This window comes from Pteropus medius, unplaced genomic scaffold (assembly GCF_902729225.1).
Source record: "Pteropus medius unplaced genomic scaffold, Ma_sr-lr_union100, whole genome shotgun sequence".
Classification (NCBI taxonomy): domain Eukaryota; kingdom Metazoa; phylum Chordata; class Mammalia; order Chiroptera; family Pteropodidae; genus Pteropus; species Pteropus medius.
The window spans coordinates 1,074,651-1,102,121 of record NW_024350319.1 but is presented as its reverse complement, the minus strand read 5'-3'; the positions used below and the strand labels follow the sequence as shown (position 1 = coordinate 1,102,121).

Below are 27,471 nucleotides of genomic sequence, written 5' to 3'. Positions count from 1 at the left end.
CCTGCAGTCTTCTCCTTCTTGTTTAGACAGCTTATGAGTCATCTGGAAATTACCTGGAATTCCCACTCATATATTCTCTTAGGAGAATCCTCCACACATCATATATCTGTCTTTTCCCTCCGTCTTTATTCCCTTCTTTATTTTAATTCAGGCTCTTTTCCTCACGTGTAATACGTTCTCATCAGTTCTCTTCCTTGTACTTTCTTGAGTAGACAATTTAAAAAATCTATTTTTGTTTTATGTGAGAACTGAACATTTTCTGGTAATGACTGATAAACCCAGCAATGTATTAAGGATACTTTTCTATCAAGGAAGATGAAAAGCTATATAGTCTCAAGCAAATGAAGAAAATAAAATCCTTTATTGTTTATTGAATGCTTACTCTGTGTCAGACATTCAGATCAGTACAATGAGACTGAGAATGGTTGAATAACATGTTTAAAGTCATCCAGCTTTTAAGTGAGAGAACCTGGATTTGATTGAAACCAGGCCTACCTGGCCCTTGGTCTACAAATCCGAGTTTACTTGCCTAAAAGCCTGCAGGCACCTTCTCACCACTCCATCTGTGTACCCCTTAATAACCTACTCTCTGCTTTCTCTCAGGCTCCAGCTTTTGATATGACAATATCATTCACTTTTCTCTTTGGTTGCAGTGTTGTTTTCTGGTTTTTTTTTTTTTTTGACAGGGCAGATATATGGTGTTTCAGGTACTTTATGTGTTAAATTAGTCTTTTGTGTGTTGGTTTGGAAACTTAACCACATTTATAGCAGTGTGTGTTTGGGGAAAATACGCTCCAAATTTCAACAACGAACTGGGAATGAATTTTTAATTTTATATAAATTATTTATAAACTAGAGACTACAAGTGTGTTTGTTTGAGTGTGTTAACTGCATTGATAAACTTTAAAGGCTTACGTGTCATGCCCAAATCATGCACATTTTGGAACTTAGCTGTTTATCCTCATTTATGGCTGACCTTTGTATCCCAAATCACCACCATTGTGTTTGGCACATAGTAGGAACCCTATGAAGAGACATATTTAGTACTCTTCAAAAATCAATGGTTCTTTATATTTTTCTGTATGCTTGATATATTTCAATAAAAAAAGTAATGAAGTAAGGGTCAGGCAACATTGAAAGGGGAATGTTGCCAGGCAGTTACCAATCAGACGAAAATACTGCTTATGCTAGGCTGAATCGAGACATTTAAAGATATTTGAGAGGTAGACACTTAGAGAATATTGTTTTGATTATTGAGAGGCAAGGAAAGCAGTCAAACGAGTTCCTTCTTGGCTTGGAGTCTTGTTTACTTTTCTCAGGACAAAACTGATCTCTCGGTTGGTGTCGAGAGATCATGGAGACAAGTTTGCCATGAAGCCCCACATATTTGATTCCATGTTAATAGACATTTTCTAGTAATTGCTGTTTAAGGATTTGTAGCGCACAATGATCATAAAATCTGATAATTTCAGAGTTGGAAGAAATCAGAGTTGCCCAGGGACACTTCCTTCCTCAATTTTGCAACAGAAAACTAAGAATCAGAGCACTTACGTGACTTGCCCAAGACCTCAGTGGGCCACTGCTTTATTTTTAATATAGCATCATGCCAGATTTATGATTGAGTAGACAAATGATACAGAGGGTAGTCACATGTAGAACTTAGCAAACTAAATACCTGTTTGTTTAAATAGTTCTGAGAAATGTCAGATGTATTTATGAATGGGAGATTTAGAGATTATTTAAGAGAAATTAGTATTGTGCAGGGTCCAGCCATTACCTTGGACATTATGAAGCTCAATATCTAATGGGAGAAGAGTGATCAAGCTGCTCACTTTGGTGCTTGCCACACTGGAAGTGCCAGAGGTTAGGAACCGAGTCTGTCTTGCTTATCCTTTCAGCCCTAGTTCAGCCCCATGCCTGCTATCAAGTAAATTTTGGTCAGTAAAATATTATTGAACACACAAATGCCAATTGTAAGAAGGTAACTATGGTTTTGCCTCATGGAAGTCCTATTTATTTGACTGGCATTGCTTTTTTATGTTGTTCCCTTTACCAGGAGAAAAGCTACTTTACAAACAACAGCTAGCCTAATTAGACATTAATGGAGGTACCAGTTATATAAAGAACAGCAAAAACAGTTTTGAGAGCTCATTATAGATAAAAAGATGCTCTCATATAACTTTCATTCGTGACTTAAGGCAACTGAGATTCAGAGAGGTGAAGCTATTTTGAGGTAGCCCCAAACCCTGTAGCCTCCCACTGTGCCCCGTGGCCGCACTGCTTTTGACTGGATTTTGGGAATAGCACGGCACGTAATGCTTCCTTTTGTTGCAGTCTGCTGTTTACAGCCCCTCTGCTGCCACCTGCTTCCACAGAGCATGCCAGAGGGCTTGGTCTTCAGGCCTGCTCCCTTCTGTTTAAAGTCAAGGCCCTGACCACATACCTGAGTCAGAATTACCTGTCCTTTTCTTGTTCTTGCCCTTAGCACATTCTTACTGTGGGAATGAAGCCTGAGGAAATAATTCAAAGTATTTATGGCTGAAACAGGGTGCCTCAATGCAGTCTGCTAACCCTGACTTGGGCTTCTGAGGCGAGAAAAGTTTTCCCTTTTCTTTTGACCATTTTCTTAAGTCATTAAAAAGCTACAGGCTGCAAATTCAAAATGATTTTCAATTTAATTATAAAAAATGATTTCAGTTTTTTATAAGAAAAATAACATATTTATGGGATCTCCACTGATCTGTGTTTAGTTTCTATAGACATTAGGCACTTGCAATTTTAGTTGCTTCTTTAAAGAGTTATTTTTGAATTAATTTTAGATAATTTATTTGTCCAATCTATGTTCAACAAGTTACAGTTTCATAGAGAATACTGTTAGTCATTCTTACATTTACTTTCAGAGAACTCAGGATGTAAGCCTGATATTGGCCCTGCCTAGGCAATGATTTGAAATTTGCTATAGTTCTTGAATTCTTTTAAACTTTTATTTAGCATTTTAAAGAAATTAAACAATTAATGTATTTTCATTTTATAAGAATTAAGAAATAAAATAAAAAATCTTAAGACCTGTCATTCAGATAAACATTTTTGTCAATATTTAGTGTTTATTCTTTCAGACTTTGTTTTATGCCTGCATAGACCTATAAATTTAAAAAATTTTCAAGGAGATCTTAGAACATAATGCTATTTTATAATCTGGCTTTTTCACCAAGTGGCTTCTCACCATTTTACCCCCATACAGCAATAAGTTTTTATGGTACATAGTTTTCCATAGTATGGATGAATGCAAGTTTATTTACCTAACCCTCTAGTATGAAACATATATATTGTTTGTTTTTCCTACTTTAAATAATCTTCTTATAAATATTTTTGTGCTTCTGTTTTTGTGGACTTCACTGGTTTTTCCTTAGGGGACTGTAAAAATGATATTGTCAGAAAGTTTTTCACATTTTAAGATTTTTGGTGTTTATCTGTGCCATAATTTTAAAAGCACACATTCTAACGGAAACATGATAAATCTGCCCACTTGGTTTTCTAGGACAGTAAATTCTGTAGGTTCCTAGGAGAATATATGGCCCTGGGGACTGTGGGATGCCTGAGCAGTGTTTCTAGCGGTTAGATTTTCCCCAGAACACCATAAACATTCTGGGCTTTCAGATTCCAAGATTTGGAGGTGTGAGGTGGAAGCCACCTAAATAGCTGGAAGATAATTCTGTGGAAGAGACACGCTTTATCATTTTATATTTACCGGGTGTGTAGCAGTGAACCTTGAAAATGCTTCCAGGTGAAATAGGGTCTGCTTTCTTTTCTCTTCTGATTAATATACTGGCTGCTGACCTTTCAGGTGAATAAGTACCAAAGCAATTTCAGAAGACAAGTCTTTTACTGATTAGTGGTTATAAAGATTTCACAGGGATAGTATTTTCAGTGTTCCAAAATCATTTCATTGGTCAGGTCTGCTTCAGTGAAATCAACAAGGCTAGTTTATCTTTGGAAAGACTTGTGACAACAAGCTCATAACAACACTCCTTGAGGAGCGCAGTTCACAGTTAAGATTTTGCTTTAGGCAGCTTTGTGCAGCTTTATGGTGTGGGCCTTTCAGATTCTAGATATGAAACTGGTTTGACTTTAATTCCTAGCATTACAGCTTTTTAGATATTCGCTTAGCATAAGTCATAAGTCAGATGTCTGCAGAGCTAGCACCATGCTCAGCATTCTAATTAATTACTCTCCCTTTATGTGCTTCTTTCTCCGTGCCTCCTGATTCATACAATAGAGCCATTATACCTAGGCAGTCATAAACATTTATTGGTTAGATTTGTATTTAATAAAATTAAGACTCGTCAATAGTTAACTGAAAATCAAACCAAGGGAACTTACATTTAGTGAAGAACTGAGTTGAAGAACTGGGAAGAGGTGAAATTCTTCAAATAAAGCACAAAGGATCTTATCTGTGTATTATCCTCCTAATCTTTGACTTATGTTTTAGAATGTTCCATTCAAAGCCTCAGTTTGAGGATAATATTTAGATGCTCTCTTCTATGTTGTATAACTTCAGGTAATTTAGAAACATTTATATTTCTAAATCTGTTTATTTGTATATAAACCTTTTATGCACTTTATCTCTATAATCTAATATAGATTTAGATTGATAATGATTAAAAAAAATTTTTTTCTTTCAGAAAGGTAATAGTATTCTGGCTTAACATAATGATGTATTTACTAACTGGAAAGATTGTTAAATTTGAAATTATACTCACTAAATTATGGAAATGTGTACTACTGTTCTAGTAAAGGTATGTGACACTACAGATAAAATTTCAAAAGGAGCCGTGGAGAGAAACTTGTTCAGGAACTTGTCGCTCAATGAAATTGATGTCTATAGTAGTTCTCTTTTGGTGACCTAGGTGAAAAAAGGTGTTGGGATTTATTGCCCCATGTAACTAGAGCCTCTCAAGGGGAGAAGGGAAGACTCCATGTGCTCCAGTGATGTCGAGGCATGGTCCCTTCATTAGGAGTCCTACTTGTTTCTGCTGCTCTTCCATTGGTCTCATTTCTTGCCACAGTGAGGTTTTCTCCAAATGGCTGCCCCAAGATGATGTTCTTCCAGCTTCCATTTATCAAATCTCCCCAGAGGACTCTTGCTTGGGTCATCCCTTGGTCCTGTAGGTAGACTGTATTTGGTCATGCCTGAGTCATGGATAGGGATCAGGCAGGAGGACACTGTGATCCTTAGTCCTAACAGAACCACATGGGATGAGAGGTTTCCAGATAGATAAAGACAACAAATGTCATTTTTAACATCTTGAACTGGCAGTTAAAAAGTTTTTGATTGTGGTAAAATTTACAACATAAAATTTACCGTCTTGACCATTTTTAAGTTACAATTCAGTAGTGCTAAGCATATTCACGTTATGGTGCAACCTATCGCCAGAACTTTTTTCATCTTGCACAATTGAATTCTTTACTCATCAAACACCCCTCTGTCCCCCATTCTCTCTTCCTCCCAGCCCCTGACAACCACATTCCACTTTCTATGAATTTGACTATTCTAGATACCTCATATAAGTGGAATCATACAGTGTCCTTTTGCAATTGACTGATTTCACTTAGCATAACGTTCTCAGGGTTCATCTATATTATAGTGTGTATCAGAATTTCCTTCCTTTTTAAGGCCGAATAACATAACATTCCATGGAACTTATATACCACATTTTGTTTATTCATTCATCTGTTGCTTTCACCTTTTGGCTATTGTGAATGACACTGCTGTGAACGTGGATGTACAAAAATCTCTTTGAGACTTTGATTTCAATTGTTAGTGAACTGGTGGTTTTTTAGATAACTCTAACTCAAACAGGTCTAAAACCACGTTCATCTTTTCCCTCAAGAAATGTCCTGTATGGTAACCTTCCTCTCATATCACCTTCACTGGTTTCCAAAGCCAGATCTGGGGGCTTGTTTTTACTCATCTCTTGTGGACTGTAGCCTCCTCCTCTTGGAATAAGAGAATATAAGTAATTAAATACATGAGATTACAAATTATTCACTGATTTACTAGAGATGAGCTGTCCTCTGGTTCATCTTCAGTTGCTGCAGACTGGAAATGCTACTTGGGGAGTATTGTATGGGCAGTGGAGTTAGGACAGTTTTCTGTGGGAAAGGTATTTAACTTCTCTATCTCAGTTTACTCGTCTGTAAAATGAAGATATTAATAGTACCTGCTTCATAGGGTTGTTATGAGAATTGAGTTCTTATATTTAAAGCATTTCAACAGTGACTGGTATATATAAGTGCCCAATAAATGTTAGTTGCTATTTCTTTTCTCCCTCTTTCCCTGATAGCATCACTTTTTTTTTAATCATATTGCAAAAAATGAATTACAGTTCTTGTGAAGTTCATTATTCAGACTTTGGCTGAATTTCTATAGTTAATCCTCAACAAAGGAAAAAAAATCATCTGATAACATTACCCATAATTACCTTTTTTGGTGTTCAGTTAAGTGGCCAATACAGAACATCCTTTTTTTTAGTTGTAGATGTAGAACGTTTGCTTTATTTAGCAAAGACTTATTCTCAAAACTTAGAAAACCGAGAATATTAGAGGAAATACTGTGGAAGGAAGTGTGGTTATGGGTGAATGGCTGACTTACAGGATTTTCATTTTTACTGAGACTTAAATATTTCCCTTTGAGAGTTTTAGCAGATAAGAGCATGAATTCCAGTCACAACCCTGTGACTTTGGGCAAGTTACCAAAAATGCCTTGCCATTTACTTATTTACAGAAATGGGGCTGGTTATACCTACGAGAGTTAATTTGAATATTAAATGAGATAACATATGCAGAAAACAACCTGTGATAGATGGTTCGTAAATGGTTTCCATTCTTTATCCTTCCAGGGAAGTAGGAGAAGATCCCCATGTAATCTATTTCTCAGCTCTGATGCTTCTCACATTGTAAGTAGGTGGCAAATCTCCCTTGGTAAGAGCATTTTTAACTTTGCATTATTATTATGTTATTTGTATTGTTTCTGTTATTGATATTTTGTTTGGCATGGGTAATATATTTACATAGTTCAGAAAGCTAATGTAACAAGGTAGAAATTGAGAAGACTTGCTCCCATCCTTGTCCCTGTCAACTTGCTAAGTAACCTCCTTTATTTTCTTCTGTCCAGATACAAGCAAACTTTTTCTGTTTTTGTACAAAAGGTACCATACTTTATGTACATTCTGCTCTTTGCTTTCTTCATTTTACAGTATATCCTCTCTTTTCATATTAGGACATGGAGTATTTCCTTGTTCGTGTGTGTGTATGTGTGTGTGTGTGTATGTGTATGTGTATGTATGTATTAGAGCTCCAGAGTGTTCCATTGTAAGAATGTACCATGGTTTACTTAACCAGTCCCCATATTCATGGACATTTGGTTTGTTTCCACATTTTTGCTACTGCAAATAGTGCTTCTTTGTATAACCTTGTATATACAAGGTTGGATAAATTTCCAGAAATGGGATTGTTGGGTTAAAAGATAAATGCATTTATAAATTTTATTAACATTGTAAATTGCTCTCCATGAGGTTTGTACCATTTGCCTACATTGGCATATATTTATTTTTTTGTGTTGCAGACAGCTGTCACTCCCTCCCTCATACCTTCTTTTGAGCTGACATCTTGTTAAATTGGAGGGAGCCGTACAAGTGAAGGAAATCCCTTCTCACATTTCCTCAGTGGTGCTGGGCTGTTTAGTATTTTCCAAGCCGAATTGCTAGGGCACAGGGTTGTGTAGTGTGAGACTAGGCATTTTGCCCGTCCTGATTCACTGTTGTCCCTGTCTTGGGATCTGAAGATGGAATGGCTGGGTGTATTGTGCACCTGAGGCACCAAGTGGGTCTAGGAGGACCGTCTTGCTCTGTACATAAAATATTATTGACTGTTGTTTCTCTTCCTTGGAAATTATTTTTTAAAGAAGTTATGTTCACAGCTTTTCGTAAAAGTTATTCCTATTTATTGAAGATTTAGAATCCAGAGAAAAGAATAAAAACCACTTGGAATCCCACAATCATTGTTAATATTTTGATGAATATCTTCTTAATCTTATGTGTGCATCCCCAGCATAAATGGTGATCATACATTGCATGATGTTGTATAACCTTTCTTTCATTTATTATTCTGTCTTCCAGTAATCATATACACATACGTTTATGTGTGTGCGTGTATGTATGTATGAATTCTGTTGGATTTCATCATGATTCTATGTTCCTAGATGAGAATTTAAGATTGCTTTGTTAGTCATTTTAAACAACCCTTTGATGAGGATCTTCGTAGCTAAGTCTTCTATATAATTGTTATTTCTCTAGAATGAATTCCTAGAAGTGGAACTGCTGGGTCAAAGGACATGTACAAATTACTCTTCAAAAATGACGTCGTTTATATTTCTAGAGTACTTTCTTCATCACATTTAATCGATTTTTGGATATCATAATTTTATAACTTTGCCAATATGTTAGTAAAATATGCTAGTTCTATATTTTCCTCTATAGATATTTTATTATTATTTAAATTTTTTTTCATATTTGAGAACTCGTTTTCTTTGTAAATTGCCTTGTCAAGCCTTTGCCCATTTTATTATTGGTATGTTGGTATTTTTCTTTTTGATTTTTTAAAGCTGGATATGTTAAAGATATTAACTTTTTGTCATATATGGTACAAATATTTTTCTTCAGGTCACTCACTGATATATTCAGGGTCTTTTGATGTTGAAGTTTTAAATTTTAACGTACTCAAATCTATCAAACATTTCTTTATAATATTTCCTCTTTTGATGTCATGTTAGAGAGATCTTTTGACTTGCATAATTGTATAAATATTTACATTTAATAGTTTGCATATTTGTTATTTTTAAATGATGGGGCATTTATTTTAGTATATGGTATAAGATGAATACTAACTTTCTGAATATTTTTTCTAACTGATTGTCCAATTGTTCCACCACAGAAGAATTATTCTTCCCACCGATTTGAAATCTGTGTCTTTAAAAATTGTTTTGTTTTCTTAAACACACTTGAAAATTTATACTAATACTTTATAGAAAGGGCATTAGAGCTCTGGACTGTGTTCAGGCTTTTGGTGCCAGACCGGTATTGAAGAGGTAGCTTAACCTCTCTTTGACTTGATTTCTTCTGTGAATTATGTCTGACCATTCAGTGGAGTTGTTAATGAGGATCTGACAAGATAAGTAATATAAATTATGAAGTTCTATATAGAGAGTAAGGGTTTGTAATGCTACTAATTAGGAGAGGTCCAGGTATTCCTGAAGCCCTATAACCACAGTTAAAACCAGGAACACAACATAATAAAATGTAACATTTTATTTCAGAGGAATTAGAAAAATCAACAAAATAGCTTCACTGGCTTTTGAGTAATTTCCCATTAGTCAAATATAAAATAGCCAGATTTTTATCTTGGTAGGGATTAGATACAGTATTTCTTAATTTTAAAAAATAGAAAAGCAAATATAATGCTTCACTTTTCACATATTCATCATTTGGTCATTTTCTTTTCTAAAAATTGAGACAGTTAATTTATTTTGAACAAGAAAGTGGTATAAGAAATTGAAAGTGTGCCCCATAGTAAGAGAGGTTCTTCCCGTTTCACTCCATACTCTGAGGTAAAATTTTGGCAAGAAAAATGTCTTCTATTTGGTTATGTTATCTACTATTACTCCTCAGGCAGGCATGGCATTGACTGATAGCTGGCTAATGTCTAAGAATCGTGTTCAGATAGAGCATGCTAAATAGTTCCATTTTGGGATTAAATTTGAGATTAAACTTCATTTGGGTTAAAATCGAATGTGTATACTAACACAGGGCTACCAACCCACTATTCTTGATTTAATTAAAATGAATGTGATTTGTCCCCATTTTCATAGTTCCTTCCAGGTAAAAATTAGTTTTCTTGTTCCTTTCACTAAAAAATATCCTGATAAAATAGGCTTGCAAAGGAAAGCTAACCTAGCTTTGAATCTACAATAAAAAAAAACCCGAAGAGTAAAAGATTAATTTTCTGCTTAGTTATGTTTAGGATCTTTACAAGTAATATATTTATCTCTAGAGAGCACCACTCTGCTGGCTGTGCCAAAAATTTTATGTGCTGTTCTTGAGGTCAAAATGATTCATACTGGTTCTCTAGTAAACATCTGGAAGAAAAGAACATAGTTTTTTTCTTTTTTCAATTCAATATAAAGTGCTAATAAATTCCTGCAGAAGGGTTAGCATGTCTTCTTTCTCCATGAACATTTAGATCCACTTGTCCTCTTTATCTCATATCAAAATCACTTCCATTTTGATATATCAAATTTCATCATTCATGTTCATCATCAAACATCTTAATTTTTTTTTCTAATTTGGTAGTTTATCTTTGCATATAGTTATGTTCATCTAGGAGTAGTTTCTCTCTTTTTTGATTTTGTCTCTCCTGGATCATTACCGTATTTGTCAGAAACTTGTTTCCAGTAAAAGACACCAAGCTGACATAGTTGCTCCAGACAGACCGGACTTTAGTTGGTAGAGCTTCCTCGGTCCATACCACACCTCCATCATCTTTCCTGCCTTGCCTGGAGAATTGCCTGCAAATCCCAGGTGGCACTGATGTGAAAACGTTGACGTCAGATACTTCATTTGGTCTTTAGATTTGACACTGCCACTAAACTTACAGTCAGGTATCTGGAGTCTTGTCGGGAATCTGATAGTAACTGACTTTGAGACCATAGTTAAATCATCTCATGCCACTGAGCTTTGTTTTTTTCATCTTTAATCCTTTGTAGGAGTTTGAATGTAGTGTCACAGCTCTGAGGCCTTTACAATTTTCAGTCCTAGTTTCTCTGGTAGGAGAAGCAGAAGACTTTGGAAGGAGGCCTTTTTTTTTTGCATTCTAACTATGGAAAATTTGAAATAATTATCGACTTACTTAATTTTTTTGTCCCTAAAATACAAGACAAATGATCTTCTTTATTTTACCTTTTATTTCTGAGATCATTATCAGAGTAATAAGCTGATAAGCCTCAATGAAAGCCCCAAATGAAAGACTTCCAGTAATGTTGCATTCTATATTTTAAAATGTTTCCAGAATTCAGTAATGAATTTTTTTTCCCCAGATGTGGATGCAAGTTACAGTGAAGTGACTCTTTTGAACCCTTAGAGATAAATCATTTTGGGATAACCAAGTTTTCTAGATGAGTGAGAGCTTATTTTTATAATCACCATATTTTAAAAACTTTGATGAAAAAGTTTGAAATATATTTACTGTGTCTATACACTAAGTACAATTTATTTTTCTTTGTTAATCAGGTTCTATTATGAGCATACATTTTTATGCTAAGCACGGTGCTGTAGGGGCATAACATGGTTTGGAGTAGAAAGTCCCAGGTTTAAATTTGTTTTGCCACTTATTGACTCTGTTGCCCTGGAACAACAAACTCCTTTCCTCATTTTTTAAGAAATTGAGCGTGAAAAACTTGGTATAAAATAGATCTTCCATAAATGGTAGCTCTTATGATTATTATGATAGGAATGTCCTGATGAGTTGTATATACACAACACACATGCAGTGTCTTTGTTTCATACTAGATAGCTTTGGACTAGAATTCTTGTGCTTTCTATAGTTTTTCTATCAACTTGTCTCTTTTCACTTCTTGTAGTGACTTTTTAAAAAATTTTATTTTATTAGTTTCAAGTCTACAGTAATTGGTTAGACATTTATATAGTTTATAATACGATCCTCCTAATTTCTCTATCTCCCCTCTGGTTCGATATCTAGCTATTACATTAATGCTGACTGCATTCTCTATGCTGTGTTCTGCATCCCCTTGACCATCTATCAACTACTAATTTGTACTTCTTTAACCCTTCACCCCATTCTCCCAGCCTCCCAACCCCTCTCCCCTCTGGCCATCACCAAATTGTCCTCTATATTTGTTAGTCTGTTTTTGATTAGTTTGTTCTTCTTGTTCCTTAGATTCCACATATAAGTGAAATCATATGGTATTTATCTTTCTCTGACTTCATTCAGTATAATAACCTCTAGGTCCATCTATGTCATTGCAAATGGTAGGATTTCATTTTTTTGTAATGGCTGAGTAATATTCCACTGAAGTGATTTCTAGAAATGATAAGTGTGTATAGGGCTTCTTCCCATAGCATTTGTAGACTCGTTGGCATCTAGTCAGTCTTACTGCATACACAGCTCTAAGTAAAAAGGCCTGCTAATATGTAATGTTCATGAATATTTGTGAGAGATTCCTGTAGCACTTTTTTTGATGAATTCATGTTTTATGTGTTCAAAAACGATGATGCTTAGTACCATTAAAATATAAGTGTATATTTGCATATTGGACTTCATTTAGACAGGAATAGTATCGAGTAACCCAGTAGGGAGACATGTAGTATGAGTTGTTTTTCTCTTATTTCCTCTTCTTTTTTTGACTGTGTGCCACACTAGTGGTATAATACATCTGAGTTTGAGTGAAGATTGAAACCATGTGATTTTCCGTGAGTTGTTTTAAGCCTTGTATGAGATTATATCCATGACCTTGACCTCATTACACATCTGTGGTGTGCCTAACCCTTGTGCTTTGGATGGTAACATCCCCATGAAAGATGAGGAAATCCAAAATTTGGAGAAATTAAGTATTTTATTCATTTTATAGACGAGTAACTCTTGCCTGACTTCAAAGCTCATGCTTTGTGTTAGCAACAAACTAGTGATTCCATACTTCTGCAAACTGTGAAGCTCTTGTGAACTGGGGTGGATGTATTAGAGTTGAGATGGGGTAAACGTTTTTACTTCTCTTGTTTAATGAACAGTAAGCTGCCACCTGCTATTCCCAACTGCATGGTCACTCTTAGAGTGTTGTTGCGCTCATCTGTATATATTCATGCAAAGACCTACTGCTCACAGAATCATCTGGCATCCAGCTGCCTCTAGAAAAGAGGGTTGGTGGCAGCTAAAACAGTGTGCCATGGGGCAAGGATATATTTAGGGCAAAATATGTTCGTTTTTCAAATAATACTCTATACACATATGAGCCAGTGGAGTCCCTATGAAAAGAATACTAGATGAATCTTCAGTTTAATTAAATTAATTTTTAAAATTATTACATGTTAAGTTAATTATAACATCAAGTAAGAAAGCCCGGGGAGAACAAATGCCCTGGTTCTGTTCCAAGACACTAGGAAGCATGTCCTGAGATAGTATGGTGCTGCCATCTACCTCTGCCCCATCACATCCTTGTGTAGACATAAAATATTAAGAAAAGGGACTTTGTGAGGAAGCATTCGTTTTTCCATTTCATTTGCAGTGCACTCTTAATTTTAGCTGAGGAACATAAAAAGTATATGGTTTGGTGTTGATAAGAGTTTCTTACTAGTTTCATTTAGAACTAATATGGTTTTGGGTTTTATAAATGATTCTGATGTTAAAGGAAGTAGAGATGATGAATAGTTCTGGTGCTGAGGGAAGTGAAGCAATAAAATCTAGCTGAAATATGGCCATTAAGCCCCAACTAATCAGACCATCTGTGTGCCTTCATATAAGGCTGATCGAGGATCTAGGTCTAGGCCTTTACTTAGTACATGTGATACCATAGAATCAGGGGTTCAGACAAGTACAAGTGCTTCTGGATATATATATTTTTTCTGACTAGCTTAGTTTATAGGCCAGAGAACAATTCTGCTGCTGTTCTATTATTACCGGGCCAATAGATGAAAATACCTTTTTTGTTATTAATTGGGGGAAAGAAAAGACATAAAATCACACAGTGCCTCTAAAAATTTTGATTTAAGTTGCTTTTTACTAAAGAGCCATTTCTTGTGCCTTTGTATACAATTGAACTCAATTTTTTTTTTTTTATTTTGAAATAATTTTAGGTTGGCAGGAAGTTTTAAAGATAGTATGGAGAGGGCCTGTGTTGTTTAATTGAACTTTAACACAAGTGAAATGCTTTTCTCTCGAATTTTAAAAGGTTTTAGACTTATGGAAAAGCTTTCTAAGATAAAAGATACTCATTGTTGGGTCTCTGAAACCTCTTTTGAATGACTCCAGATACAACTGGTGGAATAATGATTGAAATCAGATAGTGCTGGTCTGGACTAGGTCTGTGACTGTGTCGTAAACATGAACTAGTGTCCCTGGAAGCCAGAAGCACCATTAGGAGAAGAATGCCATGGGGTTCTCTGGTTGCTACAGCTTGGGCCTCTTGAGCCTTTGAGCTTCCTGTAGGTGCTTGGGGTTTTGCAGATGGTCCTAGTAGCCCTGAAGCTACAGTTGTCAAAGTAGCAGTGCTAGTGGCTGGGAGCCAGCTTGGCGGTCAGTCAGCTCCCCAGATAACTAAGGTTGCTCAACCTTCACAAGGTTCCGCAGACCAAACGGAGTGGGAGGGTCAGCCCCATGCAGATGTTTGATCCTTTTTTTTTAAACAGTCATTTGAAGGATTTTCTAATAAAAGGCCTGAGATTCTTTAGGCGCTTAGGATGAATTGCACTGCTGTGTTCTTATTCCTATTTGTTATAATCATATGAAATTGCCATTTTTGTAGGTACAAAATGTTTCATATGGTTCAACCTAATGTTTTTTGCTGTCATATTAAAAATTCTTATGAATGTGGAATAGTATATTTTTAAGGGAACATTGGCTCTACCTCTTCATTTATTGAGGAAATATAGTACTTACTGTTTTAAGTAGATTAATCAACCTAATCCTCTCAACAATCATGAGGTAGTTTCTAGAATTTTTTTCTTTTAAAATCACAGTTATTGAATGGGGAAGCTGGGTTCACACCCAGGCAACCTAGTCACGAAGTTGTGCTGCTTCTCAGCACTTCCATTTGGCCGCACCTCTCCAGTCTTACTTGTGCAAGTCCTGGGTGTCTGGGAAGCTGACGGGCAAGTGACATAGGTGCCTCTTTGACTTCATGGGAAAAAACTTCTGTTTTTTTTGTAAAAATAAATTTTTCTACAGAACAGGAGTCTGAGAGACTTAACAAGGATACTCTTAGAGGTTTTAGAGGGTCAGGGCAGAAACTTTTTGGCCCTATTAACGATGGTTATTGCTTCAGAAGAGGAGGGTGAATGTTCATTTGGTAGAATCCATTCCAGCCTTGAAATCCTGTAGTTCTCTAGTAAACCCCTGCCTTTCCTCTAAGTTGCTTAACCTCTTGGATCTTGAGCATGTAAGGAAAGGAAGTGACTCAGCCCACGAAGGAGTTTTATTTAGAAATTGCTCATTGTCCTCTTGCCTGCCGACTACCATATTGATATTGGTGGAGTAAGTCTGGGGCCTAGGAGACTAGGCCCCACGGGAAGCAGAGTGGGGAGTTTCCTTGGGCCATCTATTTCTGGGGGCAGCTGTCCTAGATATTGAGATACACACAGCTCTGTTCTAGGATGGTCCTCCTGGATTCTGTCAAGTTACACTCACGCCTTTCCTGATTTATTTGTACATTAGCTATGGCTCTGACATTCATTGGACAAAATAGTAAAGGCTCAAAGAGTGGCTTTCCAGGGACTTTCCCTCTTTTCAGCATCAGAGATGAGCTATGGTGGTTGCAGGCGATTCTGTCATCAGCATCTCAGGTATTCTGTCACAGCAGGAAAGGCTGGAAAAACAGACGGTGACTGCCAGAGAACCCAGATGACTTCCTGTTCAGACTGAGCTGGAGCAAAGGACAGGTTGTTGGAGACTTGTTTTAAAATGAATTATAAACAGTCTTCCTGGTTTCATCTTCCGATAGGTAGAGGAAGGAAAAGTCAGAAGTTGATTTGTAAATATTTTTCAACACCCTCCAAAGTCTGGTGCTTTTGTTTGGTCACAGTGGATGTGAGATTGAAAACAAGTTTTAATTCGTTTGGTGGTGTCATGCCCAAAGATGTCAGCTGAATCTACATTTCCATTCCCATTTCTAGAGGGCAATCAAGGGAGAAGCTCCCTCAATCCTGTTTTAGGGGGAGCAAGGAGGTGAGTGATGCATGTCCCCATGGCTAGGATTGGATTGGTCTTCAAATAAGCTGGTTTCTTAAGTTGATCACGAATCTTCCTGCAGACTGCTATGGCCTTGGGAACTCTGGATGGTCCTACTGGTGGACGTTCATTCATCCATTGAGTACCTGCTATCTTCGAATCACTGACTGTGAGAAATAAGAATGAATAAAACACAGTCTTAGCTCCCAGTGTAGCCTGGTGGGTGATATTTACAACACTATGCAACCTAAGGTTGCAGTGTACAGGTTTAACAAAGTACTGTGGAGGCATGGAGAAGAGAATGATTACATTTGTTTGGGGAAGTCAGGAAGACTACAGGGAAGATGAGGCACTTGAGCTGGACTTCTAGAGAATTCGAAACAGAATTCTTCAGGTCCAATAGATGGGAAAGTCTCAGGACAGAGCCATGGGAACAGTCAGGGTCAATGGTTCACTCATGGGGGTTCAAGACTTGAGGTCCCTACCCATCTCATTTTGTAATGAATGCCAAGCCCTCCCTCTATTGTTTAACTTATTCTATAAATTCATCATAATGAGTCACTGCAACTTTTGTTTGTAGTGATGCCAGCTACTGCTGGTGAGAAAACAGCTCAGCTCTTTACTGCCTGGTTCTCCTGGTTATGGCTGCCCCCAACCCTTCACTCTCCCCTTTTTAAGAACAGCCTCATATATTGTGTCTTTGCGTCATTTATTAAGTTTCTCAGGACCAGACTGGAGGATGTTTGGGTGATGGTTTTGGGATTCCACTGAAACCCTTCCTCACTGCTCTCAGGTGGTGACCAGAAAAAGAGACTGCTTTTGGTCCTTTCCCATTTTTCCATGTGTTTTCTGGCTTCCTAAGATACCTCTGCCCTTCCTGGGTTTTGGTCAGCATTTATCTTTCCTCCTGCTCAGGAGTCCTAATAGTGTCTGGGTCACTTTCTTCTCCCTCCCCAGCTCCAGAGGTGGATCTGAGTAAGGCCCTTGGCTGTGTGCTTTGTTAGTGTGTTTATATTACCTGAGAGTGTCCGTACTTATACTGTAATTGTACACTCTGAATTGTCTGAAAATCCTAAAGACCAAGGCAGGTTAGAATGATTCAAAGTTAGTCACTTCGGTGTAAAACAGAGTGAGTCTAACGGCAAACCAAAGATTCTTTGAAAGCAAAGGCTTTCTTTAGACTGGCATGCTTGATGAAGCAAATAGATTGTTTTTGTGGTGCCAAAAATATATCATTCTCTTTTTATACTCTCCATCCTGCCATGTTGTCAAAGATACAAGGATCCTTTGAGGTGAATTCTAGCTGCATAGTTTTGTGGAGAAAGTCAGTGTGATAGAGCAGCATGAGAAGGAAGGGCATCCAGTCTGTCCTTTGAATTTCTGTTGAAGGGCAAGCGCCAGTCAGCATGTTGCCTGCATGGATAATGAGGGGAGGATGCAGGTGGGAGGTGAGTAATGTCCTGGGACATTGCGAAGACATGTGAAAGGCCTTTTGGAATCCTGCTTTTAAGCAGTGTTGTGCAAGTCCCTCAGAAGTTTATTCACTTCTCCTGGAAACAAGTACAAGAGAGGGGTACATCACTCTTATGCAGAGATTACTCAGGGGCTGAAAAATGCTGCACTTGTAATTAGTTTTGCTGAACTGGAGATTGGTCATATATAATGTCTGGATGGTGGCCATGGTTATTAAAAGTAGCTTTCCGAGACCAGGAATCTAGGAATTTAGAAGTTCAAAGCAGAGAGGTGGGAGAACATAGTCCCTTTCTTACCAGGCAAGGGAAGTGTTTTACTAGCTCTGGAACTTTCAGTTAAACTGAACTTCTTTGCACCTGGGCTTACTCATCTATAAAAATGGGGATAATAGTACTACCTCCTTTATAGGGTGGTTCAGAATTAAATAAGTTAATATAGGTAAAAGGCTCGGCATGTTACCTAATTCATATATCCTACACTGATGTAGTGTTTACTTTTTTCCTTTTTATCATTCTTTATTATTTGAGATTTCCCTGAGGTTCTGTACTCATTTAAAAAAACCCAACTCTTTCTGTAGCTTTAGGATCCATCAGCAGTGGCTTGAGAATTCTTACTGAGAAGAAGAATCTTTGGCTTGTGGTAGTTTTCTTAATTCCCTTCCCTTGCTTAATTCCCCACCCTTGGGGTGGTGTAGAGGAGAGCACAATGCAGAGACAAAAGTCAGTAGGAAACAGAGATGTGAAGTCAACAGGCAGAGACACTAGCTGGAGCTACTTACTGCCTGGCACAGAGTCAGGCCCTTGGGGTTATTTGATGATGGGATCAATGATTATTCCATTTTGCCAATTAGAAAAATGCCATAGCATTAGTATTAGGAGAAGCTGAACAAAGGTGTATGAGAACCCTCTGTAATGTCTTGGCAGGTCTGTAAATCTAAAATTCATTCAAAATAAAAAACTTTTTAAAAATTGGGGGGAAACAGAATTGTTTAATGGTTATAGAGTTTGTCATGCAAGATGAAAATAACAATATGCATATAGTTAATACTGTAAATTACACTGAAAAATTATGAAGAGTAGTTTTGTTGTTTGTTTTACCACAATAAAGAAAAAGAATAAAAAAGGCAAAAAAAGAAAAAGTTAAACGAAATTCCTAGCAACAAAGCTGGCATGTAGCACCATGCTTGGCACATAGTGGATACTTAGTAAATGCTGGATACAAGAAGGAGTGAGTGAGTCAGGTTTGGGCCTGACACTGACACTTACTAGATAGGTGACCTTTGGCTAAATTATTTATTTTATGAATCTGCTTTGCTATTTATAAAGTGCAATAATATCTACTGCATAGAGTGTGAGCATTGAGATTAAAGAACCTTACCAGAGGATCCAGTATATAGTAAGTGCTCCAAAAATGTAGCTATCATTATTACTATATTAATTACATAATACATATAATTATGTATAAGTGCAAGAGAGATGGTAATGTGTGTTCACTCTTTTTATTTTAATGCAACCTGTTGTGAATTAATTTGTTATTGCATAACTGACTATTCCCCTGTGATGAGAGTATGAGCCCAGCAGATATGCCTGAGATTTGCCTGGCAATTAATTGAGCATGCTGCAAGTGTGCTTTAGTCGTATACTTACTGGAGCAATTTTAAGGGAGCTTGAATTTAAAAAATAAGAGTTCTAGCTTCTTTCAGAATCAATGACATGTTTACAAGATGTTCAAGTATAAGTTTAGATTTAATGAGAGAAGCTTTATTCTGAGGTCTGCAGAAAGAAAACGTGAGCACATTGGTGATCTTCAGTGGGTTAAAATTTGCTATAAAATTGAATTTATGGGAGTTTATTATAATTTCAAAAATTGTCAAAATATATCTTAAAAGTGGAATTTGAATGAAGTCTTCCTCAGAATTTTATAGCATTTAGAACTTTTTGGATACATAGAACATGGCCTGAAAATTACATAATTTATTTAATATGTTACATATTATAGCCTCACTCACTTTATAAATGATGAAATTGAGGCCTAGAGGAGGAAGTGACTTTCCAAAGGTCACTCTGGAAGTTATTGGGTCTCTTTATGCTTTTCTATGCTGTTTTTCTCTGTTGAGCAATTAGGACTTCCTGAGGGGTCAGGAAGCTGGGAGACTGAAGTGGCTACCTCCCCTTACTACTGTGTGTGTGTATGTGTAGGCACATGAGTGCACTCTTATGTACCCACTCACACACTAGGCACCGTGAGAGCTAGCTTCAGGTAAGAGGGTGAAGTGTATGTAGTTTGTAGTCCCCAGACTGAGCCTGCCCTTCCTGGCAGTACTTCTTATTCTGAATCTTTCTCACCACCTTTTGCTGCATGAAAACAATCTTCTCAGGCCTCAACTTTCAGGCTTCTCTGCTCTAACAAGTAATAGTTGCTAATCTGATAAATTAGTCTGAGTTAAAAGGTGGGAGTGAACTGACTGTCTGCCCCTCCCTGTTTTTGTATTATCATAAGCATCTCATGGAATAGAATGCTTTCACCCGAGTGGCTGTTTCAGGGGCACTGGGAGAGTAGGAGGGTGTTCTTAATACTCAGTGTCTTTTATGCCCTTAAAATCATGTGGTATAGAGACCCAGCCTTAAGAAATAACACTGACCCTCCTCAGGGCTACTGCTGACCTATATGTTGCCTTTATGAGACTTAGAAAACAGTGCCTTGTCTGGGTGGGGCAGCTCTGTACCAGGGAGCATGGCCTGGCTCGTAGAAGGCAGGCAGGATTTCAGCCATCACTCCATCTCGGCTGGGCACTCTTGGCAGTGTACAAACTGCCCAGCCATTCATTGTAGTCCTGACCTTGCCTGTTATCTTCCAGCTAAATACAATGATTTTACTGTTTTGCATTGTAAAGAGAACATATAAATTTGCTCAGTGGGGGTGTTTAATAGATGTTTTGGTTGACTGAAAATTCAGAGTTGACCAAATACAGAAAAGGGCACTTTGTAGGGTGACATCTGTCCTCATACCAACAGTGACCATCCGTGCATTAACTTAAGGATTCTATTTATTAATTCAGTAGATACTTCTTGAGAACTGACTGTGTAGAAGTGGCAGGGCACCAACAAATATTTAGCATTGATTATATAACCAGGCTCCTGGCTGGATAAAGAAGCTACAAAGTTGAGAAAGATGGACATGGTTCTTTCCCTCATCTCTGGCGAGGGAGAAAGACTCCAAACAAATACACCAATCAGTAATAGAATTTTAGATTGTGGTAAGTGCTGTAAGAAAAATAAATAAGGGTGTAGTAGGGTGCAAATAGTTGGGGGATGGGGGTGGATCTTGTTGAATAGGGTTGTCAGGGAACATCCCTCTGAAACAAGCACATAATCAGACCCAAAGAGTGCTCAGGAGCTGTGTGCAAAGAGCAATCAAGGCAGCGTGGACAAATGCGGGAATTAGTTTTGTATGTTTGAAGACCTTAGAGTATGGACATGGAGCATAATGTGAGTTAAAGTTAGAGGCAGCAGATAACAACAGTAGCAAACATATATAGTCCATATTTTGTGCTAGGCACTGTGCTGAGTGAGTGCCTTCTTGTATATTAACTCTTTTAATGTTGATAATCCTACGAATATCAATTATTATCCTTTTCTTTTCTTTTTTTTACAGATGAAGAAACTGAGGCACAGAGGGCTAAACAGCTGGTAAATGGTAGGTAGAACAGGAATTTAAACACAGTCTGATTTCAGACTGCTCGTATCCCCTATGATATAGTGCCAGTGGAGGCTGGATCATTCCAGACCTCAGTTTCTTCATCAGTAAAATAAAACTAATGTGTGGATTCAACAAGATAATGTATATAGAGTGACTGGTATATCAGTAGGCATTCATTAAGTGGACCTTATATTTAGTGGTGGTGGTGGTAGTGATAGTGTGGGAGTATATAGGAGTAAATAAATAAGGAACTAAAACTCTAGGAAGGGAGTATCCTAATTAATGTGATGTAAGGAGGAATGGAGTAAGAGCCCTGAGAAAACTTCTATGAAGGCTCTGAAGTGGGGTCAGTGCCGTCCAACTGGAGAGTGAGGAGAGGCTTGGCAAGGTAAGGAACTGTAGACCTTGAAAGATAGGCAGAACTCACATATGCAGAGGAGTAGGAGAGGCATTTCCTACAAGCCATTGGATGAGCAGAGATCTCGTATTTGCTCAGAGGCTGAAAAGTAGGCTGTAGGGGCAACAGCACTGGCCATTCCTAGGAGAGAAGCAGGAACTAGGCATAAGCAGAGTGATGATAGGTTGGAACTAGCATTCAGCAGGGCTTGATGCCATCCTGAAGCTTTGGGTCTTTATGCATAAGGGAAAATGATATCCTGGTGTCTAAAGCTTGGTTTAAAGATCTAATTTGGGACTCCTCCCAAGCCTCAGATTGGCCTTTGGCTGAGTCAGGGAGAGGCATTTTTTTATTTTGGCTTTTATGTGACATGCTGTCTGGCTGTCCACCTGGAGATGCCTACCCACCACCTAGATCCATGCAGAGAAGCGCCACTCTAGTAGGAAACTTTATTACCCCACTCCTCCAGACAGGTTGTTTTACAGGTAGTTACAGACAGCTAGAACAGGCTTTGGAGCTAGGTAGATCTGAACTATTTGGGCTAGAATTTGAGCTCTGATACCAGCTTTTGACCTTGGGCCTTGTGTTTGGGCCTTGTGTCGCTTCCTATGAAGTAGAGATTTTTACCATCTCATTATTGCGTAAGGGTCAGATAAGCATTTAGCACTATGTCCTGAAGCACATAGTAGGTGCTCAGATGATAGTAGTGGAAGTTACTAGATTGCATAGGTGCGGAAGGCTCCAAATACCCACAAGAAGTCCGTTCGAGCCTACTGATTTTATTCTCCCATATTTCTGAGATTAGAAAGCCTAAACAGTTGGCAGGATTCATAGGATCCATGTTGAGGTGGATTTTAAAGCCATTCCCAGGTGCAGTAGGACATCATACCATGATGTGTATTTGCTGTCCTACTCTTAGGCTGTCATTGTGGAGCAGAAACAATAACATCCTTTAAAGTGTTTCTGATTGTTAGTGAAATTTCAGCAGTTTTACGTTCATTCCAGTAGATGCCATCTTCCTATTGACTGAAAATATTGACTCTGTTTTTCTGCTACCTAAGAATAAATGGAGGAGGAATTTTAGAACTATCCCCCAATCCCTCAGACTTATTGAGCACCTTTGTAGGAGCCATAGTTCTAAGGTCAACAGATGAAACACAAACACAGTAAGACTCCTCCTGATCTTAGTGCAGCACCTATCTATCAGCTGACTCAGTGATTTTCTGTGGGGTTTTGTGTCCTATAATAAGCACTGGAATAGTCCTGTGCAAAGAACTTTCCAGTAATTTACATGACTTTCAAATGTCTCTCCAGACATTCTTTTTTAACACCTATAGCACCTGATATTCCTAGGTGGTCTCCCATCCAAGTATTAACCAGGCTTGACCCTGCTTAGCTTCTGAGATCAGACGAGATCCGGCGTGTTCAGGATGGCATGGCCATAGACTCTTGAGACATTCTTCTAGGGGAAAAAACCTGTTTATAATTTTATGAGTCTAGAACCAAATTCTATAGTACTTTTTGCATCATTTTGATATACCCCAAATTTTCTAGGAATGCAACTACTATGTAATATATATACCATATATTGTTGATATACTATACTATATAAATAGTAAAATATTACTTCATTTTGTTTGGAACTTTACCAAAAGCTGTTTACCATTTTTATGAATTGTGTTACCAATTCATAAAAATGTGCTTCTATTTGTCTTGCCAAGAATACACAAGTATCTGTCTGCATTTATAATTATTAACCTCATGGTTATTCTATTATGTCTTCATTATGTCTTCTAGTGTACTCATGACAGAGCAATTACATGTTGAAATACAGAGTCTTATAAATTTCTTTAAGTTCTCCTTTACAGTTTGGACATTATTTTGATTATTTTGAAATTGTGCATGTAAAGCTTATATTTTTGATTTTCATTTCATGGTAGTAAAGGGAGCAGTACAAAATATATATGTAAAAAAAAGGGAGGAGAATGTTTAGAATCATTGGTCTAGTGCACTGGTTTCATATCAATTAGACCAAAGTGTAGAGAAGTTTACAGAGAGAGTTAAAACTACATTTTAAGTCTTGATATGTATAGTTTTAATTCCAAACTCATTTGAAAGAGTTGTTTGTAGCTAATGGTTTTGAAGGTCTAGAAAATGGGTGTGTCTGAATGGTTGTAAAGTGGTTACAGTGGTTTAGTCCACAACACCCTGTGCCTGAGAATCTTAGCCTGAGGGACTCTAATTCTTGTCACAGTCACCACAGCCAACCAATGGGAGTGTCCCCATGTGATCTGAACCACAGCAGTTTTAGAGAGTGTTAGATGTTTGTTTAAAATGTTTAAATTATCTGTCAGTGTTCAAGAGTGATTTTTGCATTTTCAAGCTTCCACGATTCTAATTAAATGGCATTGCGTAATCACTTGTGGTCTCAGTGTAGTTTATAATCAGCTAGAATAATGAATGGGTGTTGAGACTGGAAGTTAAAGAAACAGAGAACTCTTCCCCTGAAGGTCTTAAATGGGTAGGTGTTAGGACCAGCCAAGTAGTGATCCTGGAAATGTAATAAAATATTTAATAAAGTGCTAATTATGTGTCAGTCGTTGTAGGCTGCAGTTGATGGAGATAGGTGGTAGAAGGGTTTGTGTTGGGGTGGACCTTGAAGAGAGGAGAATAGAATATAACAAAGCTCTAATTGTTTCCTACCCTGGATTTTCATGCTGTTTTTATCCAACCGGTCACACTGGCTTGTATTCTGAATTTATATTCATAGTCGTTAATAGATATCTTTTCTTTAGTACCTAATGTGTGATTTCCTCTGTGCTTGGTTCTTGGCAACAGTTAGATGAGAGGGAATTGTTATTACAGATGCAGAAATTTGATCTCAGAAACTCAAGTGCCCACGGCCACATAAGTGTCAGGGCCATGATTTAAACTAAGGTTTGAGTGATGCCCTAACCACTCCTTAAGGCCTTTTCATGTCTTTGTTCTGTAGATGGTTATTATGATTAGCTTGTTTACTCACCATTTTCTACCCAGTTTATAAGGCAGATCTTATTTGGCCCAAGACATGGAGATTTGTTTTAAGTTTTTGGCATGTAACCTGTGATTGTATTTAAATGAATTATGGTTAGAAAGTTCTTGCCCCCTTAGTAATTGAGCAGCTTAAAGCATTTGACAAGCACGGTTAACCAAAAACCTAAATCATACTAAGTGTTTGAAATGGTGAAGAGTAGGGGAGATTTTTATATTGTTACTAGCCTGCTTTAAAAAAATGTGTTTGTAAACTGAGAAGCCTAGGTGGATGGTGTTTATACTACTGATGTTAGACTGGCTTTGGAAATCCATTGTGACTTCTCATAAAATTGGTTGAATAAACTGATGGAATTTCAGCCCTTGTTGTGTAATTAAAAGTAAAGATAGAGTGAATTTCCATGCCCCCAAATATCATCAGGTTAGTTGTAGCTGCCAATGAAACTGTCAGGTCAATGAAAAAATCTTGTTTTTCAACAGGGATGGTCTCTCTGGCTACCTGTTCTCAAGTGACTAACTAGGGAGAACATTTAATAGTGTTTTTTTTTTTCTTTTTTAAATTTATTGTTCTTTGTAAAAAGTAAGGAACCTAACAACAGTCTTGGCTGCTTAGGGAATTTTTGTCACTGAAGGGATGACTGAAAGCTCTGTTTCTCAGGATTACCAAATGTCTAAATTTCTATGTGCGGAGAGGATTCAAGGCCACATGCTGTTCCACATTGCCTGTGCAACATTGTGATCTGAAGCGGTTACTTAATCTCTCTTTGCCGCCCTTGCATGCTATAACTAGCAATTTCTGTTCTGAGGCCAGATTTCAAAAATTGTCTCCTTAGGGTTGGGAATGGAAGAAGGGGCACATCTGTAGTCAAGCCCAAACGGGTCTCCTTTCCTATCCTAGCTGGCCCCTCTCCCATCCCTGGGATTTCTGTCCTGGCCTCCCCTTCTAGGCTTCTGAGGTTCTCCTAACCCACTTTGTGAGGGACAAGAAAGACAGGTAGGTGAAGGGAGCAAATGGGATTGGATTTAGCCATAGAACTGTCACTGGGCCTGGTTCTAATTTTGGCTCCATCGCTTCTTTGTTCTCTTTGCAAATAGGATTCACTCATTGGTGATTTGAGGCATAGGGAGTGAGGGGTGGTAGCTGTTCTACATCCTGGCTTTCTTTAGCTGACACTTTCTTAGAGGTGATAACTCCCAGCAACTCAAGGTCCAGGTGATAAATAAGAAAGGGAGCAGGAAGTTTAAGAATCAGTTTTCTGGTCTACAGTGTTTACAAAAGATTGAACAGTTCCCTTAAGTAAGTTTACAAAAGATTGAAATTCTTGTAAAATCACAAGAGTTTCCAACAGATTTCATTTTGATCACTTAATTTTTTTTTATCCTGGATCACAAAGCAGTTTGGTGACAAGAGCCCAGGTTTTGGTTGGGGATGATCTAGATGCAGCTGCACCACTTGCTAGTTGGATACCCTTGGGCAAGTTACTTAAATTTTCTGAACCCCTTGTTTCTTCATCTGTAAAATGGGTACAATAACATGTGCCCTAAGCACTCTAGTGGGTGACTTGGAATCAGCTAAGTTAATGGATATGAAAATGCTTTGGAAACTTCAAAGGGCTATTTATATAAGCCTGAAGGATAGTTGTTGGTATGGTTTCGAGTATCAAAAGTCTAGGTGGCTGTACATGGAGAGGTGAGGGGAGTCATATTTTGGGCAATTGATTGGAGGTCCTGTATTCCAAAGCCCAAAAATCCTCACTTGGCTTTTTTTCTAATGCAGCATTCCTGTGCCGGTTTTTGGAGTATGGCCAGAAACACATGCTACACTTATTAAAGGGCTTTGGCACTCTGTAAAGTGGGATTACTGGCACTGGAAGATAAAATGATAAAGGAACGTCTCATTATATTCAGATGTATGAGTCATGCACATTTATGAGTTACTTTAAAAAATGGAATCATAATAGAAATGGGCATGCGTTCAACTTATTTATCTTGTTTTTAGCAGTTTTTAGGTTAAAAGTCACTGCATTTAACTGTCTTAAAACATAGCATTTATAAAAAGCTTTTAAAACTTAAACTCTGTATAAAATCACCTGAATTTGAAATTCTGTCTTTTAATTTCCCTATCAGCAGGATATTAGAGACAGTTTTGCATTGGACATGTCTCTATATACTGCTCTCTTACTCAGTGAATCAGAAAACAAGAACATCTAAGACCTACAACCCTGATGGCCTTGAAGGAGCTTCATGGTCATTTATTCTGCCTACTTGCTTTACTATGGGGAAACCTGAGGCCCAGAGGGATTATCTGATTTGTCTAAGGCCCAGAGCTAGATTATGACAGGCAGGATTAGAGCTCAGTCCACATCACATTGCCAACAGGGAGATAGACTCCACCAAGATTTAGTCACTGTGTTGGATGAGAAGGCCCTTCTACCACCACCATTAGTCTGTTCCCTTTACAATCACAGTTCATATAGTTTAAACCACTTTTCTCTGGTTTTGTTCTTTTTGGACTTGGAAATAATTTTCAAGGATTATCCTTAATACAACACCACCTCTTTACACTTAAAATGTTTGCTTGATTCATTTAACCAGGTATGATCACAATGTTTTTACCTTTGTATATAGGGCTACTTTTCCATTAATCAGTTCAGTCATATTTAATAAACTTTTTCCTTCTGATTTCATTTATTATTTATCAACAGACATTTGAGTTCTTACTCTGTGCCAAGCCCTATGCAAGGTAGGTGCTGGGAGTGAGAAGGCATTGAGTGACAGGAAGAACCTCATCTAAGAACTTGACTTTCTCCAGATAGAATCTAGTGTGCCAGTCAAGTCCCACCCCTATTTGACTTAGGACCATC

General features: G+C 37.6%; 1 protein-coding gene and 1 pseudogene across 1 annotated transcript in view; one reads left to right on the top strand and one right to left on the bottom strand.

The window, feature by feature from the left end:
- JAK1 (Janus kinase 1) overlaps positions 1-27,471 on the top strand; it is a 113,945-nt gene that overhangs the window by 11,411 nt on the left and 75,063 nt on the right. The window contains exons 2-3 of the mRNA XM_039838457.1: positions 6,900-6,981; positions 21,136-21,177. The gene's annotated coding sequence lies outside the window, so the exon portion shown is untranslated. The remainder of the gene's footprint in view (positions 1-6,899; positions 6,982-21,135; positions 21,178-27,471) is intronic.
- Positions 22,906-23,024, bottom strand: LOC120583447 (uncharacterized; annotated as a pseudogene).